This window comes from Fundulus heteroclitus, chromosome 3 (genome assembly GCF_011125445.2).
Source record: "Fundulus heteroclitus isolate FHET01 chromosome 3, MU-UCD_Fhet_4.1, whole genome shotgun sequence".
Taxonomy (NCBI): domain Eukaryota; kingdom Metazoa; phylum Chordata; class Actinopteri; order Cyprinodontiformes; family Fundulidae; genus Fundulus; species Fundulus heteroclitus.
This window is the reverse complement of record NC_046363.1, coordinates 929,133-950,669: the sequence shown is the minus strand read 5'-3', so window position 1 is coordinate 950,669 and position 21,537 is coordinate 929,133. Positions and strand designations below refer to the sequence as shown.

The 21,537-nt window shown below is 41.0% G+C and overlaps 1 protein-coding gene and 1 long non-coding RNA gene across 2 annotated transcripts in view; both read left to right on the top strand.

Moving 5' to 3' along the window:
- Positions 1-21,537, top strand: part of LOC105917636 (glutamate receptor ionotropic, kainate 2) — a 1,028,886-nt gene that overhangs the window by 736,924 nt on the left and 270,425 nt on the right. The gene's annotated exons all lie outside the window — the stretch shown is intronic.
- LOC118558180 lies at positions 1,516-2,190 on the top strand. The gene is made up of 3 exons (XR_004928199.1): positions 1,516-1,543; positions 1,790-1,852; positions 2,154-2,190. It is a non-coding gene; the product is annotated as an uncharacterized LOC118558180 (long non-coding RNA).

Sequence of the window (21,537 nt, the reverse complement as noted above, 5' to 3'; positions counted from 1 at the left end):
GTTTTCATAAAACTAACACCTTTATTGTCTTGAGACTTTGGCAGTGTGTCCTTTCTGGCAGAGAAGAAAGGACACACCCCAGGGGGGAACCAGTACTGATTTTCCCAGCTTCTCGTGCTGCTTCCTGTCAGACAGGAAGTCTGTAATCCACCTGCAGGTGGAGTCAGGTACATTCAGCTGGGAGAACTTCTCCTGAAGCAGAGCAGGGATGATTGTGTTGAAGGCAGAGATAAAAAGACTTCATAACCACAGAGGTCAGGGAGATGGGTCTAAAGTCATTAAGTCCTGTGGACCTTGGCTTCTTGGGAACAGGGATAATAGTGGAGGATATGAAGCAGGTTGGCATGTGACATGGCCTCACTGGACCACATCTTTGATGTCCTCACTACAGGTTTGGAGAGCTTTAGTTTCTGCCTGTAAGAAAGGGCGATAACTAAGGAGTCCGGATTGCTCCGCTCCACATTCAGTATATGGTCTGCGAGCGTGCGCTGTGTGACCTGCATGTTTGCATGTGGCGCGATGTAAACTCCAACCAGAATGAAGTGAACTCGTGGGATGAATAAAAAGGCTTACAGTTTATGATGAAGGATTCCAGGTCAGGAGATCAGTGCTTCTGGATCATTGCCACATCGTTGCACCAGCCGTTGTAAAAACAGATCCATCCACCTTTCGCTTTGCCGGAGAGTTCTGTGTCTCTCTCCGCTCTGTGGATTTGTAAGCCTGTAAGTTGCAACGCAGAGTCCGGTATTAATCCACACAGCCACGTCTCTGTGAAGCACAAAATAGCAGATGAAGAGAAGTCCCTGTTTTTTCCCAACAGCAGTTGTAGTTCGTCCAGTTTGTTGGGCAGGGAATGCACGTTACCCAGGACTATGCCCTGTAACGGTGAGCTGAGTCTATGCAGGCGAAGACGCAGGAGCGCACCAGCGCGTTTCCCTCTCCTCCGGCATTTCGCTGCATGAGCAAAGGTGAGCGCACCTTTGACCAGAATGTCCAAAATTTCCAGTGTAGGTAGAAGAAAAGTGGGGAATAAATCCTCTGGTGATGTTGCCCTGATGTTCATGAGCTCTTCTCTGGTGAAAGAGCTCTGGGTATCATCGCAAAAACAAGAGTTAAGTTGTAAAACAAAAAAAAGTGCACAGCAACAACAATCCTGTTGTTTTTTTACACTACAGTTTCAAAATCAAACTACTAAGCGGAACAAATAGGGTCAGCAGTAGAAAATACCTCAAAGTTGCCCTAAACAGTCTTTAAATGACTACTAGGGATGTTATGAGATGAGCCAAGGCTTCGAGGTGTGTGTCTAGTAGTGGAGGGGGTGTTTTCGCAAAGACTTTCTTCATTTAGGAGAGGAGCGTAACAAGTGCGAAAAGAAGGCTAGATTATATTTCACCCCAAATCCATTTTCATTGTTTGTTTTCTTGGTTTACATGTTGTATTTTATTTTGGTGGAGAAGCTCTTATTTTCTTACTTCCTGTTTGCGTCATTTCCGGTGTATTCCCGCTACTCACCTCAGTTCGCACCGAGCTGCGCTTGGGAGAGGTCAGTCTGCGGAGCGGGTTCTTCAATTTACTTGTTAAGATGTTTATTATGCCTTAAAACATAAGTTTGGTAGATTCACATTGTTTTTTTATTGTTATTTACATAATTGAAGGTTGTAAGATGATTTTTATATTAGGCACAGCATTTTATTGGGCACTGTTCAGCGCTAATTCCCAGTTTGGTGATATTTAATAGGCTTTGTCATGTAAAATGTGGTTCTAAGGTTTCCTATTATTTTCATTGAAGGAGTACATGTGGAAGCCTGGTTGAAACCGATGCTGTGCTGAATATTATTTTTGTTTTAAACAGGTACGTGAGTTCCTTTTTTATTTTTAATTATTAAACAAATGTACTTTCATCAGTGGATGTTCATATTGTACTAAGTTCCCTTGTTAATCTGATTTTAAATACATAAAATTGTAACTGCTGGGTAGGTCATTTTTGTTTTGGGTTTTATTTTAATGGTATTTTATTTGTAAACATTGAGAAAAACTTTGGTTGGCTTTATTTACTCACCTCAGTTCGCGCCGAGCTGCACTTGGGGGAGGAGTACATGTGGAAGCCTGGTTGAAACCAATGTTGTGCTGAATATTATTTTTGTTTTAAACAGAATAAACCTGCCTTATCAGTCTTGGTCTGCTGGTTCTTGAATGAACACGCACACACAACGCAGAGTATAAGAAAAGCAGACGAGTCAGGATGAGACAGGCTACAGGAGCACACAATTATGATGTCCGAAGCCATACCATGTGACTGCTTAGGGAAGCAGTTCAGATTGCCTGTGGGTTTTGACAGACATTTAAGTGCCTCAGTTTTCAGTCAAAATGTGGGAGCTGGTTGAAGAGTTTTTTCTTCTTTTTATTTAAATCTTTGCCAAATATGTAAATACAAGTGAGAACCACACATTAATAAACAGGATGTATAAAAAAGGAAATTAGAAAAGTAAGAGAACAATAGATCAAGTAAGCAAAAATAAAAAAGGAACACAAATACGATACAAAAGCAATGATTAAAAAATCTAATTTGTGTGTATTAACAAAATTGTTAAGTGTCCAAAGTCTTTATAGACTTTTTATTGACTGGGATTGTGCGACAGACTGGCGACCTGTCCAGGGTGTACCTCGCCTCTCGCCCATTGAATGCTGGAGACAAGCAAGATGGAAAACGGATGGATGGATGGAGTCTGGGATTGCTTCAAAATAAAGTTTGAGGTAATTTCTAAAGAGAGAGAAAAAAGAGGTTTCCTTTTCATTATTTTGCTTTGTGAATATGGAACTTTGCTAAGAACAGAATCAGATTTATGAGGAAAAAAGCAGATGAACCTTTTGTTTGTAAAAGCAAACAAAACATTTTCTAAATACAAAAGAAATTAGGTTTTATGCTTTGAGATATTAGAGCAGTGATATCTTTCCAAATGTTTTGTGACTAATGACATTTCCAAAGAAGATGAATAAAAGTCGCTGGATAAAGTTTACAGAAAGAGCAGGAAACATTTATATCTACTTTATATTTTTGTAGGAATTGTTTGGTAGGATAAAAATTATGAATTAATTTAAAAGAAACTTCTTTAACTTTATTAGTAAGAAAATACAGTGGATTGTCTGGGATAAAGAGGTTAGACAAATTGGAAAGGCGGATCAACATCTCTAAATAACATCAACAAACCTGATGGAATAGCATCTAATACAACATAAAAAATTCAGTACCACAAATATTGTACTTATTAAGAAATTCTGTGTAGGTGCACAGAAGCCCTTTATTAATAAAGAGCTGATTAACTAAAATAATACCGCTGCTACACCGTGTCTGTAAAATCCATCCATCCTATTTCTTACTCGCTTTATCCCTCATGGGGTCGCGAGGGGTACTGGTGCCTATCTCCAGCATTTCAATGGGTGAGAGGCGGGGTACACCCTGGACAGGTTGCCAGTCTGTCGCAGGGCATGTCTATAAAATATTGATCCATTTTTGTACAAAATATTGCTGTTATTCCAAATGTAGCACATTTGTGGAGAGAAGGTATGCTTATAAATGAGCGACCATGCTATTTATAAGCATACCTTATAAATTCAATTCAATTCAATTCAATTTTATTTATATAGCGCCAAATCATGAAACATGTCATCTCAAGGCACTTTACAAAATCAAGTTCAATCATATTATACAGATTGGGTCAGATTATACAGATTGGTCAAAAATGTCCTATACAAGGAAACCAGTTGATTGCATCAAAGTCCCGACAAGCAGCATTCACTCCTGGGGAACCGTAGAGCCACAGGGAGAGTCGTCTGCATTGTACATGGCTTTGCTGCAATCCCTCATACTGAGCAAGCATGAAGCGACAGTGGGAAGAAAAACTCCCCATTAACGGGAAGGAAAACCTCCGGCAGAACCGGGCTCAGTATGAACGGTCATCTGCCTCGACCGACTGGGGTTACAGAAGACAGAGCAGAGACACAACAAGAGAGATAAAAAAGCACAGAAGCACACATTGATCTAGTAATCTGTTCTACATTAGATGGTAGTAGCGGGTGAGCCGTCTTCTCTGGATGATGTCACAGTTAACAGAACGCCAGACCAGGTGTACCTACTATGAAGAAAAAGAGAGAGAGCAAAAAGTTAAAAGCTGAAATGACAACAGTCATTTCAATGTAATACAATGCAAAACTGGAGAACAGTAGACTGAAGAACAGTAGAAATCAGTAGAGTGAGAAAATTAGACCCTGATGTCCTCCAGCAGCCTAGGCCTATCACAGCACAACTATAGAGATAGCTCAGGGTAACATGAGCCACTGTAAGCTTTGTCAAAAAGGAAAGTTTTAAGATTAGTCTTAAAAATAGATAGGGTGTCTGCCTCACGGACCAAAACTGGGAGTTGGTTCCACAGGAGAGGAGCCTGATAGCTAAAGGATCTGCCTCCCATTCTACTTTTAGAGACTCTAGGAACCACCAGCAGACCTGCAGTCTGAGAGCGAAGTGCTCTGTTAGGAACATACGGGGTAATCAAAGCTCTGATATATGATGGAGCTTGATTATTAAGGGCTTTATACGTTAGAAGGAGAATTTTAAATTATATTCTTGATTTAACAGGAAGCCAATGAAGGGAAGCTAAATTTTGAGAAATATGATCCCTCTTGTTGATTTTCATCAGAACTCTTGCCGCAGCATTTTGGATCAGCTGAAGACTTCGAACTTCATTTTGTGGACTTCCTGATAGTAAAGAATTACAATAGTCCAGCCTTCAAGTAACAAATGCATGGACTAGTTTTTCAGCATCACACCTGGACAGAATGTTTCTAATTTTGGCGATATTCTGGAGGTGAAAAAAGGAAACTCTGGAAACCTGTTTAATATGGGATTTAAATGACATGTCTTGGTCGAAAACAACACCAAGATTTTTAACTTTATTACCAGAGGCCAAGTTAATGCCATCCAGATTAAGTGATTGATTAAGAACTTTATTTTTTGAAGACTCTGGCCCAAAGATTACAACTTCTGTCTTGTTAGAATTTAAATGCAGGAAATTTGTTAAATGTGTTGTTTGGCCCACATCCAGAACACACACTCAAGAGACCAGATCACTTTACGCTTAAAAGGGTTTATTGAATGTGACTAGGCTGGATCGGGGTTTCTGGAGCTGAGAATTGGGACGGGACGGAAACACAGGCTGCGGAGGGGAGACAGAGTGGTTAGAGGGGAGAATAAATGTTTAAACAGGGATGACAGCTTACTGCAAGATGACTGGTTTACCACCAGGGAGAGGTAAGTGGAATCAGAGGGATGGGACTGCTGCAGGTGCGGCACTGAGGTTGCGGACATGTAATCCTTTCCGGGAGGGTCAGAGATGAAGTGCTGCTGATGCAGGGAGGCTGGATGGAGGATCCATGGAGGCCGGACGGAGGATCCATGGAGGGTGAGCTAGGCTCGATCAGTAGGTGAGGGCTCAGGAGGAGCGGAGTCGGCAAACTGCCAGCTAGAAGCTTGGAAGACTGGTTTCCACGACGGAACTCGGGAGGGACCTTGGAAGAAGAGACGCAGGATTAGATTTGCCTGGAAGTTTAGGTTCACGCGGGAAAGACATGGCTGATTCCTACCACATGGGTTGACACTCTGGCGAAGAAGTGCTGGCAGCAGCCTCCTTTTAAGCTCCTCCTGAGAAGCCCGAAAATGCCAGATCCCGACATCACCTCACCTCAACGGCCGCCACCCGGCGGCCCAGAGGATGTAGATGGGCGGGCACCCAAGTATGGTCCTCAGGACCGTATCCTTTCCAGTGGATGAGGTACTGCCAGCCGCGACCCTGTCGACGGGAGTCAATGATTCATTAGACCATATAAATTGGGTGCCCCCGAGATCCCAGGTGGGTGTAGGTGTCTGGCAGGAGAGCACAAGGGACTGGCTAACACGGCTTTACCTGGGAAACGTGGGGTGGATCTGGAGGTTCCATGGGAGACGGAATGTGGTGGGGGCTGATGATTAACTCAATTACATTGGGTCTTAAGACCCACTTTTACTCTTTGGCTTTTGACACCGCGTAGTTGTGTGGTCCTCTGTCTCCTTTTAGTTTATTTTACTTTATTTAATTAGATTTATTTTATTTTTTATGTACAGCACATTGGAAACTTTTTCTGTTGTTAAATGTGCTATATAAATAAAGTGGATTGCATTGGATTGGGACCGATGTAGCAGGGAGCCAGCTTCTTGGGCATGGACCTGAGGGGAATATCACAGGAAGAGAGACAACCTTCTGTCCAGGATGGTAATGGGGTGCTAGTCTCCGTTTACAGTCGGCGAATTTGCGGTTCTCCTCTGCAGTGCGTTGAAGAGCCTGGGTGGTTTGGGACCAGATGTGTTTACAGCAGCAGATGTGATGATGGACTGATGAGACCGAAAATTTCTTTTTTGTCAGAGGGAAACAGGGGTGGTTGATAGCTGAGTGAGATTTCGAACTGGGAAAGACCAGTGGAAGCAGAGTCAGTTGTGGGCATATTCAATCCAGGGTAGGAACTTGTTCCATTCAGAGGGGTTTGAGGATGTGAGGCAGCGGAGGGTGGATTCTAACTCCTGGATCATTCTTTCTGTCTGACCATTGGTTTGAGGGTGATAGCCAGACATCAGTGTGTATTTGGCACAGAGAGCAGAACAGAATTGTTTCCAGACCTGAGAAACGAATTGCGGACCTCGGTCGGAGAGGATATCTTGTGAGATCCTGTTGAGATAGAATGTTTTAATAACAGCTGGGCAGTCTGGGAGGCAGATAGTAACTTTCTAAGTGGGATTAGGTGGTAAGACTTCAAGAAGCGGTCGACTATAGTGAGTATGGTGGTAATTCCACCATACTCCACCAAATTGGGCAGTCTGGTAACAAAGTCTTAGGCAATGAGCGATTTGGTACGGGAAGCGGTTGAAGGAGTATGGTGGGTGGTCTGTGTGAGGGTTTATTCCGGGCGTAGGTGGGACAGGCAAGTATGTAATACTTAAAATCTTTATTGATTGACGGCCACCAAAACCGCCTGGAGATTTCTGCAATGGTGCGACTGACACCATTGCAGTAACACCAGGGATCAGGTGTCGGGAGAAGAAGGCGCAGGGATGAAGCTTTTGATCTAGATCAGGAAGCTGAGAAAGGACGGCTCCAACCCTTGTGTCCGAGGCAAAGACTTCCAGGGTAAACTGTTTCTGTGGGTCTTGGTGTATGAGGATGGGTGCTTAGGAAAACCTTCTATTTAAATCCAGAAAGGTGGCATTAGCTCTTTCGTTCCAGGTAAACGCTGTCTTGGTCAAGGTTAGTTCATTTAGTGGAGCAGCGGTCTGGCTAAAGTTGCAGATTAATCTGAGGTAGAAGTTAGCGGAACCCAGGAACCTTTGGAGTTACTTCTTGGTTTTGGGTACTGGCCAGTCGAAGACCACTTTAATCTTGTCTGGAACCGATCGGAAATGCCCACCCACGAGGATTAAGTCAAGGAAGGTGATGGACGGTTGGTGGAAGTCACATTTTTCTGCTTTGACAATTTGTTCTCCAGGAGGCATTGAAAGAGCTGAGCGACATGACGGCGGTGTTCGGTGAAATTTTTGGAGTAACTGAGTATGTCATCAAGGTAAATGAAAGCAAAGATGTTAAGAAAGTCACGGAGAACATCGTTCACTAGCACCTGGAAGGTAGCTGGAGTATTGCACAGTCCAAAAAGCATCACCAGGTACTCAAAGTATCCCAAGGGTCTCTTAAAGGCTGGCTTCCACTCATCCCCCTGGTGTATTCAAACAAAATGATAAGCGTTATGAAGGTCCAGTTTGGTGAAGATAGTGGACTCTTGTACAGGCTCGAATGCGGACGAAATTAGGGGAAGAGGAGATTTGTTTTTTACTGTGATCTGGTTCAGACCACGAAAATCTGTACAGGGTTGAAGAGACGCTTCCTTCTTCCCGACAAAAAAAAACCCTGTCCCTAGAGTGGAGGAAGAGGGACGGATAATTCCGGCAGCCAATGATTTTTTTATATACGTGTCTAAAGCCTGTTGCTCAGCACAGGAGACATTGTAAATTCAGCTAGAGGGGAGTGGTGCCCCGGGAAGTAGTTCAATGGTGCAGTCGTAAGGCCGATGGGATGGCAAGGATTTACCCTCTCTCTTACTAAAAACTCTCTATTCGAAGCTCGGCCCAATTTATGTCTGTATTATGCCTCCGTAGCCAAGAGAAACCCAGGACAGCAGAAGACTGCTTAAGGGGGAAGATGTAAAAAGAAATGGATTCCCGATGGTTACCAGAAATAACAAGTTCGAGCGGCTTAGTTTGATGGGTTACTTTAGAGAGAACTCGACCTTCCAGAGCAGCAAGCTGAAGGCGAGTGGCAAGTGGTCCGATTTCAATTTGCGCCTGATGGGCGGATGTCTGATCCATTAGGTTAGGATCGCAACCTGAATCTATTAGAGCGGACAATTGTAACAGTCGTGGCTAGCAAAGATAGTGGCAGGCAAGGAAAGTCGTGGGGCTCTATGGGGCTGGTCTTGGTCCACCGGTTTCCCCACTACAATCGACGGACCCTGTCTTTTGGCCGTACAGGGCAGGTTGCAATAATATGGTCCACAATGAATGCACTGTTTTTAGTCCCTACGCATCTGCCTTTCTTCAAGGGTAAGCTAGGTTCTACTGATCTGCATGGGTTCCGGATCAACCGAATGGGTAGACCGGACTGAGTGATCCATCCATTCCCTTAGCTCTTAGCAGTAATGATTTTATGGGATTCTTCATAAATAAAATTGATTCCATCAAAAATAAAATAATTGGCATCCTCCCAAACATGATTACCTCGTCCTCAGTAAGTGAGGCAGCGTTGGAGGAATCTTTAGAACCTGCGCGTTGCCTGAACTGTTTAGAAGCAGTAGAGCATTATGAGCTATCTAAAATATTAGCTTCATCTAAACCTTCTACCTGTATGTTAGACCCAATCCCAACCAAATTTTTTAAGGAGGTATTCCCTTTGATCAGTGGTCCTATTTTAGACACGATTAATCTATCCTTAGTAAATGGATATGTACCACAGGCTTTTAAAGTAGCTCTTATTAAACCTTCACTTAAGAAACCTTCTCTTGATCAAGATGAGTTAGTAAATTTCAGACCTATATCTAATCTTCTTTTCTTATCTAAAATTCTTGAGAAAGTAGTTGCTAATCAACTCTGTGAACATTTACAAAGTAATGACCTACTAGAGGAGTTTAAGTCAGGCTTCAGAGCCCATCATAGCACTGAAACAGCTCTGGTGAAGGTCACCAATGATATTCTCATGGCCTCAGATAATGGACTTGTGTCTATACTTCTCCTGCTAGATCTCAGTGCTGCATTTGACACAGTTGATCACAATATTCTCCTACAAAGACTTGAGCATACTGTAGGGATTAAGGGAAAAGCATTAGGCTGGTTTAAATCTTATCTGTCGGACGGATTCCAGTTTGTTTGTGTTAATAATAAATCTTTTTCAAACTCTAGGGCAGGGATGGGCAACTGGCGGCCCGGGGGCCGCACACAGCCCTCGTCGTCACTCAGCGCGGCCCGCGAATAGCTCAATAATAATTTAATGATAATAAAAAACAAAACAAAAAAAAATTGCAATTATACTTTTGACAGATAGAGGGCGCGCCGTACCCAAACAATAGCAGGCACGGGCCGCTTTGCAACAGCAAGGAAGAGAGTCAAGAGCCATGGACACTAGCAGTGGCATAAAGAGAAAACTTGACCGAGAAAATTATACCATTATACCAAAAATCAACCATAAGATGTGAGGCCTTTCATTTAGTTGGCCGATCGTGCTAAGGACAAGTAGATAATATTAATAATTTTAAAAAGAATAAAATAAAAAATAAAATAAAAAAGTCTGGAAGCAGAAGAGTCCGTGTAATGGGTCAAAGGCAGAGTTCTCAGGGTCAAGCCTTGCCCCAGGGTGAGACGTTCAATTTCATGCTGAAAAAGTAGGGGCCCAGAAGCATGACATGCATAAATGATTTGAAATGATTTGATTAAACATGCAGATTTGTCACATCGGTTTTTTTTTTTTTGATATTGCAGTACTGCTACTAAATAATAAAAAATAAAAAATAAATAAAAAGAGAAAAGCGAAACTTTAATAAAATGAATAGAAAGAGGAAACGGAAATGGAACTAAAAGGACGTTGCACCGGGGAAGCGTTTACTATCTTAAATAGGCCAACTATTTAAGAGTGAAAAAGCAGGCCTACACGTGTTTGTCTGTATAAATGTCAAAACTCTTATCATTTGTAGAGAAACACTGGAAGCTCAAAACACTAAAAGAGAAAATCATTGCTTTAAAGTTTCACCCTTGACCAATTAAGATTGAAAAGTTATATATGAATAAAAGTATTACTAACAGCAAATACACATGGTCAAAGGACCAGAAGGATATCAAAAAGTTTGTAATAAGTCAAAAACCTATGTCATATTGGAAAATACATAATTGTGCTCCTTGGGAGACATTTTGCTTTTTTCTTTGGGTCTTTTGGTTATTTCTTTGTTTCATTTCTTTTGGAAATGTTTTGAACAGAGTTTCACAGGAAAGGAAGGAACCTTCCCAGGATCAACCAAAAGCATCACATTAAAGTGACACTAAGGGGACCAGGGTTTTAACTGCTACTAACAAGATTAAAGGAGAAGCCACCTTTCTGCCAACAGAAGACTCTGAGAAGACAGTGCTAGCATTGCGGTAAGGAGTCATAATCAGATTTGGACACTAAATTATACTTAGTTTTAACCAAGCCAGGAGATCTTCCAGCGGGGAAAGGTGGTGTCTTAAAAATGTTTGTTGCTTTCTGCTATTACCAGTTCTATCTTTGCAAAGAAACCTGGTCAATATGATAGGAATGTGCTAACATGGAGATTAGTCTCATTTAGACATTCTCAGATGCGAGAGAATACCAAAACAGTGCCGCAGTGACATGCGGGCTGATCCTTGGGACAAGGAGAACAGGTGATGTCATTGACTTCAGCCTGATCCAGTTTTGAGTTTTATTTTGTCAGAGACAAAGGTTTATTTATTTGTTTTTTATCCTTTTATTTCTTTTATGGTTGTCATTTTAGAGGGAACACTGTAGTTAAAATGTTTTTAACTGCTTTGCTGTAATTTCTTTTCAACCTATGGAGCGTTTCTTTGGCAAAAAATGCTGGCTGAATTCATTCTGTTTTTCAGTTGCGAGAACTGGAGGATGGACTCTTGAAGGGAAGGAGAATGTTGTGCTGCTGAACTCAGACATTGGACTGAAAATGGACAATGAAGGACTAGGACTGAGGCACGGGCAACCTTCAACAACAAACACAAATTAGTTCTGCAGACACGACTTTATGCATTTCACTTCAGATTTTCTTGTACACAATTAAAACAAAACACACATTACAAAACACATTAAGATTATGTAAAGGTGGAAAACTTTTAAAGAAACAACTTGATGGAATCATAGAGCAACTTAATAAATTAAGTGGGTATTATATCAACAGTTTAATTAATTAATTAGTTTTCACTATATAGGTAGAGTAATGTGAACTTTTAAATAGCATTTCATTTAATGAACATCTTAGAGTAAGCTGATTTCTGCTACTCTGGCAGGCTTCAATAAAATGCAAAGAAAAGGTTACTTGCTAAAATGGATGAGGTTGCAATAAAATTAGCATAATGACACATCCTACTAACTAACATGGGTAAATTTAGGATTTTTCCCCCCAGTGTCCTGTCTAGAAATGTGGCAATAAGAATTGATGTCTTAATGCCAATTAGAGCTCGACAGATTTTGCTTTCACAAGTGGAGCAAACAGCTTTCGCCATAGTGCTCCGCTTGATTTGTGCATGTAAATAGCTTCATTGTGATTCCTGCAGGGAGAATTTCAAATTATATGGACACTACAATGGGAAAGTAGGAGAGTAAAGGAAGAACAAGAAGAGAAAAAGAAAGAAAGAGAAGAGGTGAAAGAAAGAAGAGATAAAATGGAGAGAATGATAAAACGTCCTCTGTCTGCTCCATCACCTGGAAAGAGATGCAAAAAGAACAGCACAACCAACAGACATAAAGCAACAGATACAATTGAGTAACACCTTGATGCCATTGCTAAATCATATGTATTATTATTTAAGCTAACATCTGTAATATGATACCTAAAAAAAGAAAGTGAAAGAAAATAAATAAATAAATTATAGGCGTTCTGTGTATAAGTGAACATTTAATACCTGGGACCCAGCACCTGTGGGAGTTTGTGAGAGTGCATTAGTTTAGGTGAAAATTATCCAGAAGGAATTAGCTCGATAGTGGTTGTGGAGAACCAAAGACCCGCCTTCCCCGAGCACAGAGGCAGGGGTCAGGGGACCCATAACCCCGGACTCCCAAAGCAGTGTGCACAAAAGAGGGGCCATCACAGGAAATCTGCAACCCCTGCCCGAGGAAAGAGGAGAGACGACCCCGAGGAAATCCCCCAGCCATCGCAATGCCGACGCCCCCAAGAGCCGCGGGGACGAGCCCGTGGGCTCTGCCGGCAGCCAGCCGCGCTGAAGTGGTCCTGGGGGGGCCAGGCCCCGCGAAGCCACCACCGGGAATAGGCCGGCGCCCACCCGAGAACCCGCCCCAAGCCCGAGGATCGTCAATGCACCAGAGGGCCAAGGTGCCAGCCAACGCAGTGGAGGAAGGGCGCCTTCACACCATGGGTGTGTACGACTGCATGGGATAAGTGATGACTTTGTAATTTTAAGGAACTCCCACCATGCTGTCAGAGTAGAGCTGATATTAATATTTTTAAAGCATGTATGCCGTTTTATATTTGAGCTAATAAACGGCAAATCTGAAATTGTGATATTATTGCATATTTTCTGTTCTATATCTATCCAGGGCTCGTCTAAAGGATTATGTTTTATCCATTTAGTGATATATAGTAGTCTAGTACTTATGGAAGTTAGGCAGATTTAGTCCACCTCTGTCTTTAGTTTTCTGTAGCGTCTTTAAGCTGATACGGGGTGGTTTATCTTTCCAAAGAAATTTAGAGATTGAAGAGTCTAGAGATTTAAACCAGTCAGATGATGGTTTATTGGGGATCATTGAAAATAAGTGTAACCCCTCAGGTTACATATATAACCTTTTTTTCTCCTACACCCCTTAAACATTCTCTTAAATACAATGCATTTTAGACCTTTTCACTTTGAATAGTAAGATTCACCTTTTACTTAATTTGGTTAACGTTTTACACTCACATATTGGATGTTTTACACAGGTCTATAACAATATAGCACACACAGGTATTTTCTGTTGGCTTAAAACACACAGTAAATGTAGTGTTTCGTTAACAACTGTGATTTACTACCGCCAGTAAATGCATCACTTTTACTTGTCCCTACCCTACTAATCAGTCAAGGGCAAAATCAAGTTTAAGCAATTTGATTGGTTGTGATGGACTGGGAGGAGAACGGGACTGGGAGTGTGCGTGCCCGCGGCTCGGTACAGACAGTCGGCTGGCGGCCATTCATGGACGAAGTTGGATCTGTGCCGTTGTGGACTATTATTTTTTTCCCGCTAACCAGTTGGAGCTACAGACTTTTCCTGCACGTTTTCCCTGGGTTTTGGAGCCGCAGAACGGGACCACGCTCAACTTTTTTCCTGGGTTTTGGAGTGGCAGATCCTAACCACGCTTGTACGGACTGTTGGACCGGAGTTGGAGCAGTTTTTGTCGTTCTTGTAAAACGGGTAATCCATGGTGGGGTGAGTAACCCATTCCTCGCGGGTATCTTGGGCGCCGCCACAAGTGGAACTGGTATTCCGCTGACAAATGCTAATCATTCCTTCAGGCCTGCAACGTTGGAAAAGTTAACAAACTGTTTTAGTAATTCAAAAAAACTGAATGTTGTGGGGAATACAGCATGTTTTATACCTTAAGCCTTGTTTGTGGACTTTATGGGTACAACCTATTTAAAGGGTTGGTTTAAGCCGTTCTGCAACAGCACCGTTGCACAAAATGTGCTTTAAATCTTATTATTAAGCTGTTGGATTTGTAATATTAGTAGTAGTTCTTTAGCCTTGCGCTTGTGCTGAGTTACGCACTCTATTTACATCATACACGGTTGCCAATTAAGGCACTATTTTCTCTTTGTGTAGTGATTGATAGAGTGTGGGTCAGAGAATTTGGGCACTGTTCATAGGGGAAACTAGAGCAGTGTTACATAAGTAATTAATTCTCAGTAAGACCATCATTTTAATCGAAGCTACCCTACCCATGAGTGAAATTGGAAGCGATTTCCATCTATCCGGGTCATCTTCTATCTTTTTTAAAAGTGGGATGTGATTAGATTTTACTAAATCCGCAAGTTTAGACTAGACAATGATACCCAAATATGTAATATTTCCTGATCGCAAATGTAAATCTAGGGGATTTTGGAAAGAGCAATTAATTGGCAGTACCGTAGATTAAGACCAGTTTATAGAGTATTCTGAAACCTTTGAGAAGGATTCTAGTAATCTAATTACTTGAGAAAGGGAAGAGTTTGAGTGCTGAAGATAGAGTAATACATCATCAGCATAAAGACTAATCTTATGCTCTATATTCATGCATTTTATACTTTTAATAACCTTTGTCTAATTGTTACTGCTAGAGGTTCAATAAAAATGGCAAAAAGTGAGGGGGAAAGTGGGCATCCTTGCCCCTCTGGAGACAAAAGCTGGAAGATGTTTGATTATTTGTCCTGACACAGGCTGTAGGAGAGCTGTATAAATTTTTTTAAGCAATTTATAAAAAAAAATTGCCAAAACCAAATTTATGCAGAGTAGCGGATAAAAAAAATCCAATTTACTCTATCAAATGCTTTTTCTGCATCTAAAGACATTATAATAGTTTTATCATTTGTAATGTAGGAATAATCTATTAAATTAAGTAATCTGCGTGTGTTTGTGGATGACTGTCTTCCTCTGATAAAACCAGTTTGGTCTGGGTGGATTATGAAAGGAGTGACTTTATCTAATCGTTTTGCAAAAGCTTTACATATTATTTTAATATCCACGTTGATTAAGGATATGGGACGATAACAGGTGGGCAACATAGGATCTTTGCCTGGCTTAAGCAGAAGACTGATGGTGGCAGAGTTCATATTGGCTGGAAATCTGCCATTTTCCTGAATTTCTTGCAACATTCTGTGAAACGTTGGTGCCAGAATATTCCAGAACTCCTTATAAAACTCAGTAGGGAATCCATCTGGCCTGGAGCCTTTTTATTGGGCATGCTTGTTAAAGCTTCCTGAACTTCAACTGTTGTCAGCGTTGAGTCCAGTGTCGTTCTTTGGTTATCTGATAGTTTAGGAAGTGTAATTTTATCCAGAAATTGCTTGATGTCATTGTCTGATGGATTTATCTGTGATGTGTATAAAGATTTGTAGAAATCTCGGAAGGTGTTTTTTATACATTCCGGATCATGTAATGTATTCCCAGTTGAATTTGTAACTGCAAATATAGTCATTTTCTCTTTATTTATTTTTAACTGATTAGATAAGAAGCTTCCTGACTTATTGCCATGTTCAAAATTTTCTAATCAAAGTTTTTGTATTAGAAATTTATTTTGCTTTTCAATATAATGGTTTAATTCTAGTTTTATTTTACCAAACTTTCCCTCTTCCAGGGAAGTTTCTAGTAACTTAAGTTTTTATTCTAATTCCTGAATCTTCTTGTTTTCCATCTTTTTGTGAGATGAAAAAGAAATTATTTTGCCTCTCATCACTGCTTTCCCTGCTTCCCAAAGTATAGATGCTGAAGTGCATGGCAGATTATTGTGTTCGAAGCCCATTCTTCTTTGAAAAATGTATTAAATTCTTCATCTTTAAGCAGCAATGTATTAAATCTCCAGCTCTTATTTTGTGGGGTTATTTTTTTATTTGTTAGGGTTAAAGTAACAGGAGCATGATCACTAATAGCAATAGGATGAATTACAGCATCTGAAACGTCCGACAGCAGCGAGCTGCTGATTAAGAAATAGTCCAAACGAGAATAAGAGTGGTGGACATTTGAAAAAAAAGTATATTCCTTACTATTAGGATGAAGAGAACTTCATGCATCGCAAAGACCAAAATCACTCATGTATTGTTTGACTATATTTAATGACTGCCAACTACGCTGAGTCCCTGTTGTATTCAGCCTGTCTATTTCCTCATTTAGACCAAAGTTGAGGTCACCCCCAATAATTAGAGAACAATCCCCGTGTTTTGAAAGTGCAGGGAAGAGTTTGTGGAAGAATGAGGGTTCATGAACATTTGGACCATATACACTAACAATACATAACTTCTGGTTATGAATAGATATTTTAATTATTATGAATCTACCTTCGGGATCAATAATTTTGTCTAATATTTTAAAACTAATGTTTTTGTGGATTAAAATTGCTACTCCTCTCTGTCTAGAGTTATAGCAGGCAGCAAACACATTAGGGAACTCAGGTGAGTTAAGATCACTCACAGTTGTAGCTGATTTATGGGTTTCTTGCAATAAGACAACATCTGCCTTTAATCTTGTAAACTGGTTAGAGATCTTTAGCTTTTTTCCCCCTGGTGCCTGCTCCATGCACATTCCATGTCACAAACTTTACTTTCATCATAGGTGAAAGTGAGAAGTTGAAAAGTGCATGTCCTCAGAAGAATAATTATACAAAGACCCAGGTAGCATCATCTGACGTGCTTGTGATTTCCTGGTCAGCAGCAAAGGAGCAGATGAATAATATAAAGAAAGACAGAGAATTAAGTGAGAAAAGATGAAAGAAAAATAACCATCACCCATGCCTCGTGTACCCAACCGTGACTAACAACCATACCGTGCCAACGTGCTCTTGAGCTGTGCATTTATTTCTTTTATCGCCGTGTTCCGAACTATACACATTTTTTTTCTCTTTTTTTTCAAGTGTGACAAGCTATAAATCCACCCTTTGTGCATCTAATAAAGCCAAGGAGTGATCTTCTGATCTCTGAACAACTGACCATTGATATAAAGTTTGTCAACTGCACTGTTAGCTCTGACGCCATCATTAATGTATTTTTTCCTGATTGGAAATAACACTCGCCTACGATCTAGGATTTCCTTAGGAAACTGGTCATTAACACTGAAATCCGTTCCTCTCAATTCGCGGCCATAGCTTTTAACAAACACTTTTTGTTTATAATGCTCAAATTTGGCTACAATCGGACGAGGGTGGATTTTATCGGGTTTCTTACCTCCGAGCCGGTGAACGCGATGGAAGGTGATGTTTTTTACCTGATCCGCCGGGATTTTCAGCTTCTGCTGGAGAAACTCACGTATAGCAAACTCGGGGTCTTCTTCTTGCCGCTCCGGGATGCCTGCAAAGACGAGATTGTCTCTCATACTTCGTGACTGTAAGTCCAGAATGGATTCTTTCATCTTCTTATTTTCGGCGGTCAGCCGCATCAACCCCTCGGTGAGCTCCGTGACTTTCCCCCTCAGCGCGTCGTTCTCCGCGGTAACAGAAGCCAGCTGGGCTTGGCTAAATTCGACCGCTTCTCTCAGAGCCTGAAACTCTTTGTGGAGCACCTCTACCAAGGCGAGGTGAGCATCCAGGCTGGTAAGCTTCTTGTTGATGGATTCCAGGATGTCGCTGTAGCTCCTGTCGGGAGACAAAGTGGAAGTTGACGCACCGGTAGAGCTAGACCGAGTTCGTTTGAGTGACGGTGTGTTTGTGGCTGCGGGATTTTTTTTCTTCCCCATCACGATGTTGTCAAAACACTCGTCCAGGTAGCTCTCCAGGCTCGTCAAGGTCTCTTCTTCCAGTTTGTTCCCTCGTGAAAATGAGACAATTGTTAATGTTTAAACTTTACTTTGTTTAATTTTCAGTTATTGGTTATTACTTACCTGAGTGGATTTAATTTTGAACTACATGTATGCTGCCATTTTACTTACGCACAGCTCACAGCTCTCGCGAGATCTCAGCCGCTCATCTCCCTCCAGCTGCTCATCTCCCTCGCCAGCCGCTCCTCCCTCCTTCAATCAGTTCCTTCATCCTAAATTTAGGATTAAAGCATCAGTGTACAATGGTTACAGTATTTATGGAGATTTAATATCTTTCAACTAGAACACAAATAACTCAATAGTCTTTTTAACCAGTTAAACATCCTAAGGGAAAAAACACATAACACTGAGTTTTAGCTAACTGTTAACCTGAGGGCTTTTAGATCTGGATAATTTAATGGTTATCGTCATACATACAGAAAATAAGTAAGATTACTTCAATTAGATTAAATTATGGGGACATTTTGGATCTGGTCAGGATTACTGGGAGGCTGTGATGATAAAAGGGTAACAGCTTGAAGGTGATATCAATGAATGAAGGTTTTCTCTGAGGAACATTAAAGCAGCAATGACACCCCACATTGGAACTCCTGTTGTTTAAAGAACATCTTGAACGGGACATAAGGTGAGATCCTTACAATGAGAGACGTTCCACACGGAGAACCTTAACCCTTTCTGACCAGGCACTCAAAACATATAGATCAGATTACCGAGGCCTAGACAAATAGGAACGCAGAGATGCGTTCATCCAAGAACTTCTTAATCAAAGTCCTCAATCCTCAATTTAAGAAGATAAATAAATAAATAATCACAATGTACACAATGTATGCTTTACTTTAGAATTAATTTGGGAACTAATTCTGATTTGCTTAAGTAGCTTTGGTTGTTCAACAATGTTAGAACATTTTCAAAAAGCTCTCCTGCTCACTGCTTTGTTGTGTAGAACCTTGGCATCCTTGAACAGTAACAGAATGGTATAAATATTTTGTCTTTTCTGTGCAGAACAGCACCTCACTTTTTTTCTTTTTTTAAAAAAAAGAGAGAGAGGGAAAAGGCTTTCACATGGAAAGGCTTTCTTTTTCTCAGTTGGGTTTTTTAAAATAAAACGGGAAATGACATGAAACGAATATGTTGATGAAATTATGTTGCAAAGAACTTCAACTGTCAGACAACAACAGTTAAGACACACATTGAATCATTTTGTTAAGAATTACTATGAATTTACTGCAGATACATTTGAACTTAAAGATTACTCTTTTAACTAATAATTAAATTGCAGAGCTCTGGGAGCTAAATAATTGTGCACAGAAATATCTTGAATGTGAAAGTGCTTGGAGGATGTTTTAATAAATGACACATAAATGGGGGTTTTGATAAGAACACTAATTACACCTTGTTTCTGTTCCCCAGTGGAAACAAGGACTCGTGTCTGCAGACCATCTTCACAAAGTGTTTTATTAGGGAGAAATGCAAAATAAAATGCTCAGTGCCCATCTAGACCTGAACATTCATTACCATCCAGCTCAATCGTCCAGCCTGAGAGGGGGAACCAAGAAGAGGACTGGGGATGCAGAAACCAGAGAACTCTGATTCCTTATTCTTCAACAGGAGGAGTTGCCTGAAGAACCCTAAGCTCGATTAGATTATTTTCTGCCTTTTGCCATGAATGGCCTGAAGGCTTTTTTAACTTTGCGTTCTTGACGTTTCAGACTCTTCTCAGATTGTGTTACTGTTTGTTTAACGCTCTGTTTCACTGACTCACATGTTTGACTGTTGGTGTGATGACATCTACACTGTAATGTTGCATCATGTTAATCAATATGGTTTTATGGTAAAGGATGGAAACTGTTTGCTTCAGACACAAAAAGATCTATGGTTTATGCACTTTTGATTTGATATAGGAAAAACCAGGATCTGATTGGCTCTAAAGATCCTTTAATATTAGCTGGTAATGTTAACACTCAGATTGGCCGAGAGCAGATCTCCCTGGGAGGGGGGCCTTACCAGGTTTTACTACCCCTGTGGGTAGTGTTTTCTGGGGTTCCCCTGCCCGCACTGAACCTCTCCTGCCTTTTACTCCTGGTGTTGTAAGTTTGGAGTGGTGGATTATTGTCCATCGGAGGGGTGAGAGGAGAAAGGAGTAGGAGGGTATTCAGGGTGGGGAAGAGTAGACGGATTCGACCTTGGTTACTGAACAGGCTTAGCTTACCTAGTCTAATGTAATTTTAAAATAATGTGCGCATAGATACCTAAAACAGCCCTTACTTAATTAGATGAACCCTAAATTGTAGATAAAAGCTAAACCTTTGATCATGTGTGTTAAACCTCTATGAAGCATTAATGTTGATCTGTACTAAAAGTTCCAGCACTCCCCGGTTCCAACACGGGAACCCTTTGGGTCCCACTTTACGGGTTTACAGAAATAGTTCCTCTGTGCTTTGTTCACATTTTCAAGTGATGGGTCATCTTGTTTTGTTTTGATGCTGACGACGCCATCATCAAAAAAAAGAGTGGAATGTTATAAGAATTATTATTTTGAAGTCACTATGGCCTCACACCACTCGGACAGAGGAGACTTGGAGACCTGATGTCTGTGTATAAGATCAATTGTTTGCTGATTGCAAGGCCAAATGCTGCAGCTGCTGAGGGATACTGATTGTTTACAATAGACTGTCTTTGTTTTGTCTCATGGGAAGGCCACTGTGCAGTATTAGGGGGAGCCGAAAAGTGAGACGGGCAGAGACAGGGCACTGACTGCAGCTGGACCGTGGGGTGCAATTACTTTCCATCTATGTGATCTCTGCTCTGTTTCTCCATAAAAGTGCTGGAACTATATCACCGCCGTCTCCTCGTTTAGTAAAGATGGGAACTCAGTTACAATTGTTTAGAATTCCACCAAGAATTCAAGGCTGGACTATTGTAGTTCTTTGCTATCAGGAAGTCCACAAAATGCAGTTCAAAGTCTTCAGCTGATCCAAAATGCTGCAGCAAGAGTTCTGATGAAAATCAGCAGGAGGGATCATATTTCTCCAATATTAGCTTCCCTTCACTGGCTTCCTGTTAAATCAAGAATAGGATTTAAAATTCTTCTTCTAACGTATAAAGCCCTTAATAATCAAGCTCCATCATATATCAGAGCTCTGATTACCCCGTATGTTCCTAACAGAGCACTTCGCTCTCAGACTGCAGGTCTGCTGGTGGTTCCTAGAGTCTCTAAAAGTAGAATGGGAGGCAGATCCTTTAGCCATCAGGCTCCTCTCCTGTGGAACCAACTCCCAGTTTTGGTCCATGAGGCAGACACCCTGTCTACTTTTAAGACTAATCTTAAAACTTTCCTTTTTGACAAAGGTTATAGTTAGAGTGGCTCATGTTACCCTGAGCTACCTCTATAGTTATGCTGCTATAGGCTTAGACTACTGGAGGACATCAGGGCCTATTTTTGTCACTCTACTGATTTCTACTGTTCTCCAGATTTGCATTGTATTACATTGAAATGACTGTTGTCATTTGAGCTTTTAACTTTTTATTCTCTCTCTTTTTTCTTCATAGTAGGTACACCTGGTCTGATGTTTTGTTAACTGTGACATCATCCAAAGAAGACAGATCACCCGCTATTACCATCTAATGTAGAACAGATTACTGGATCAATGTGTGCTTCTGTGCTTTTTTGTCTGTCTTGTTGTGT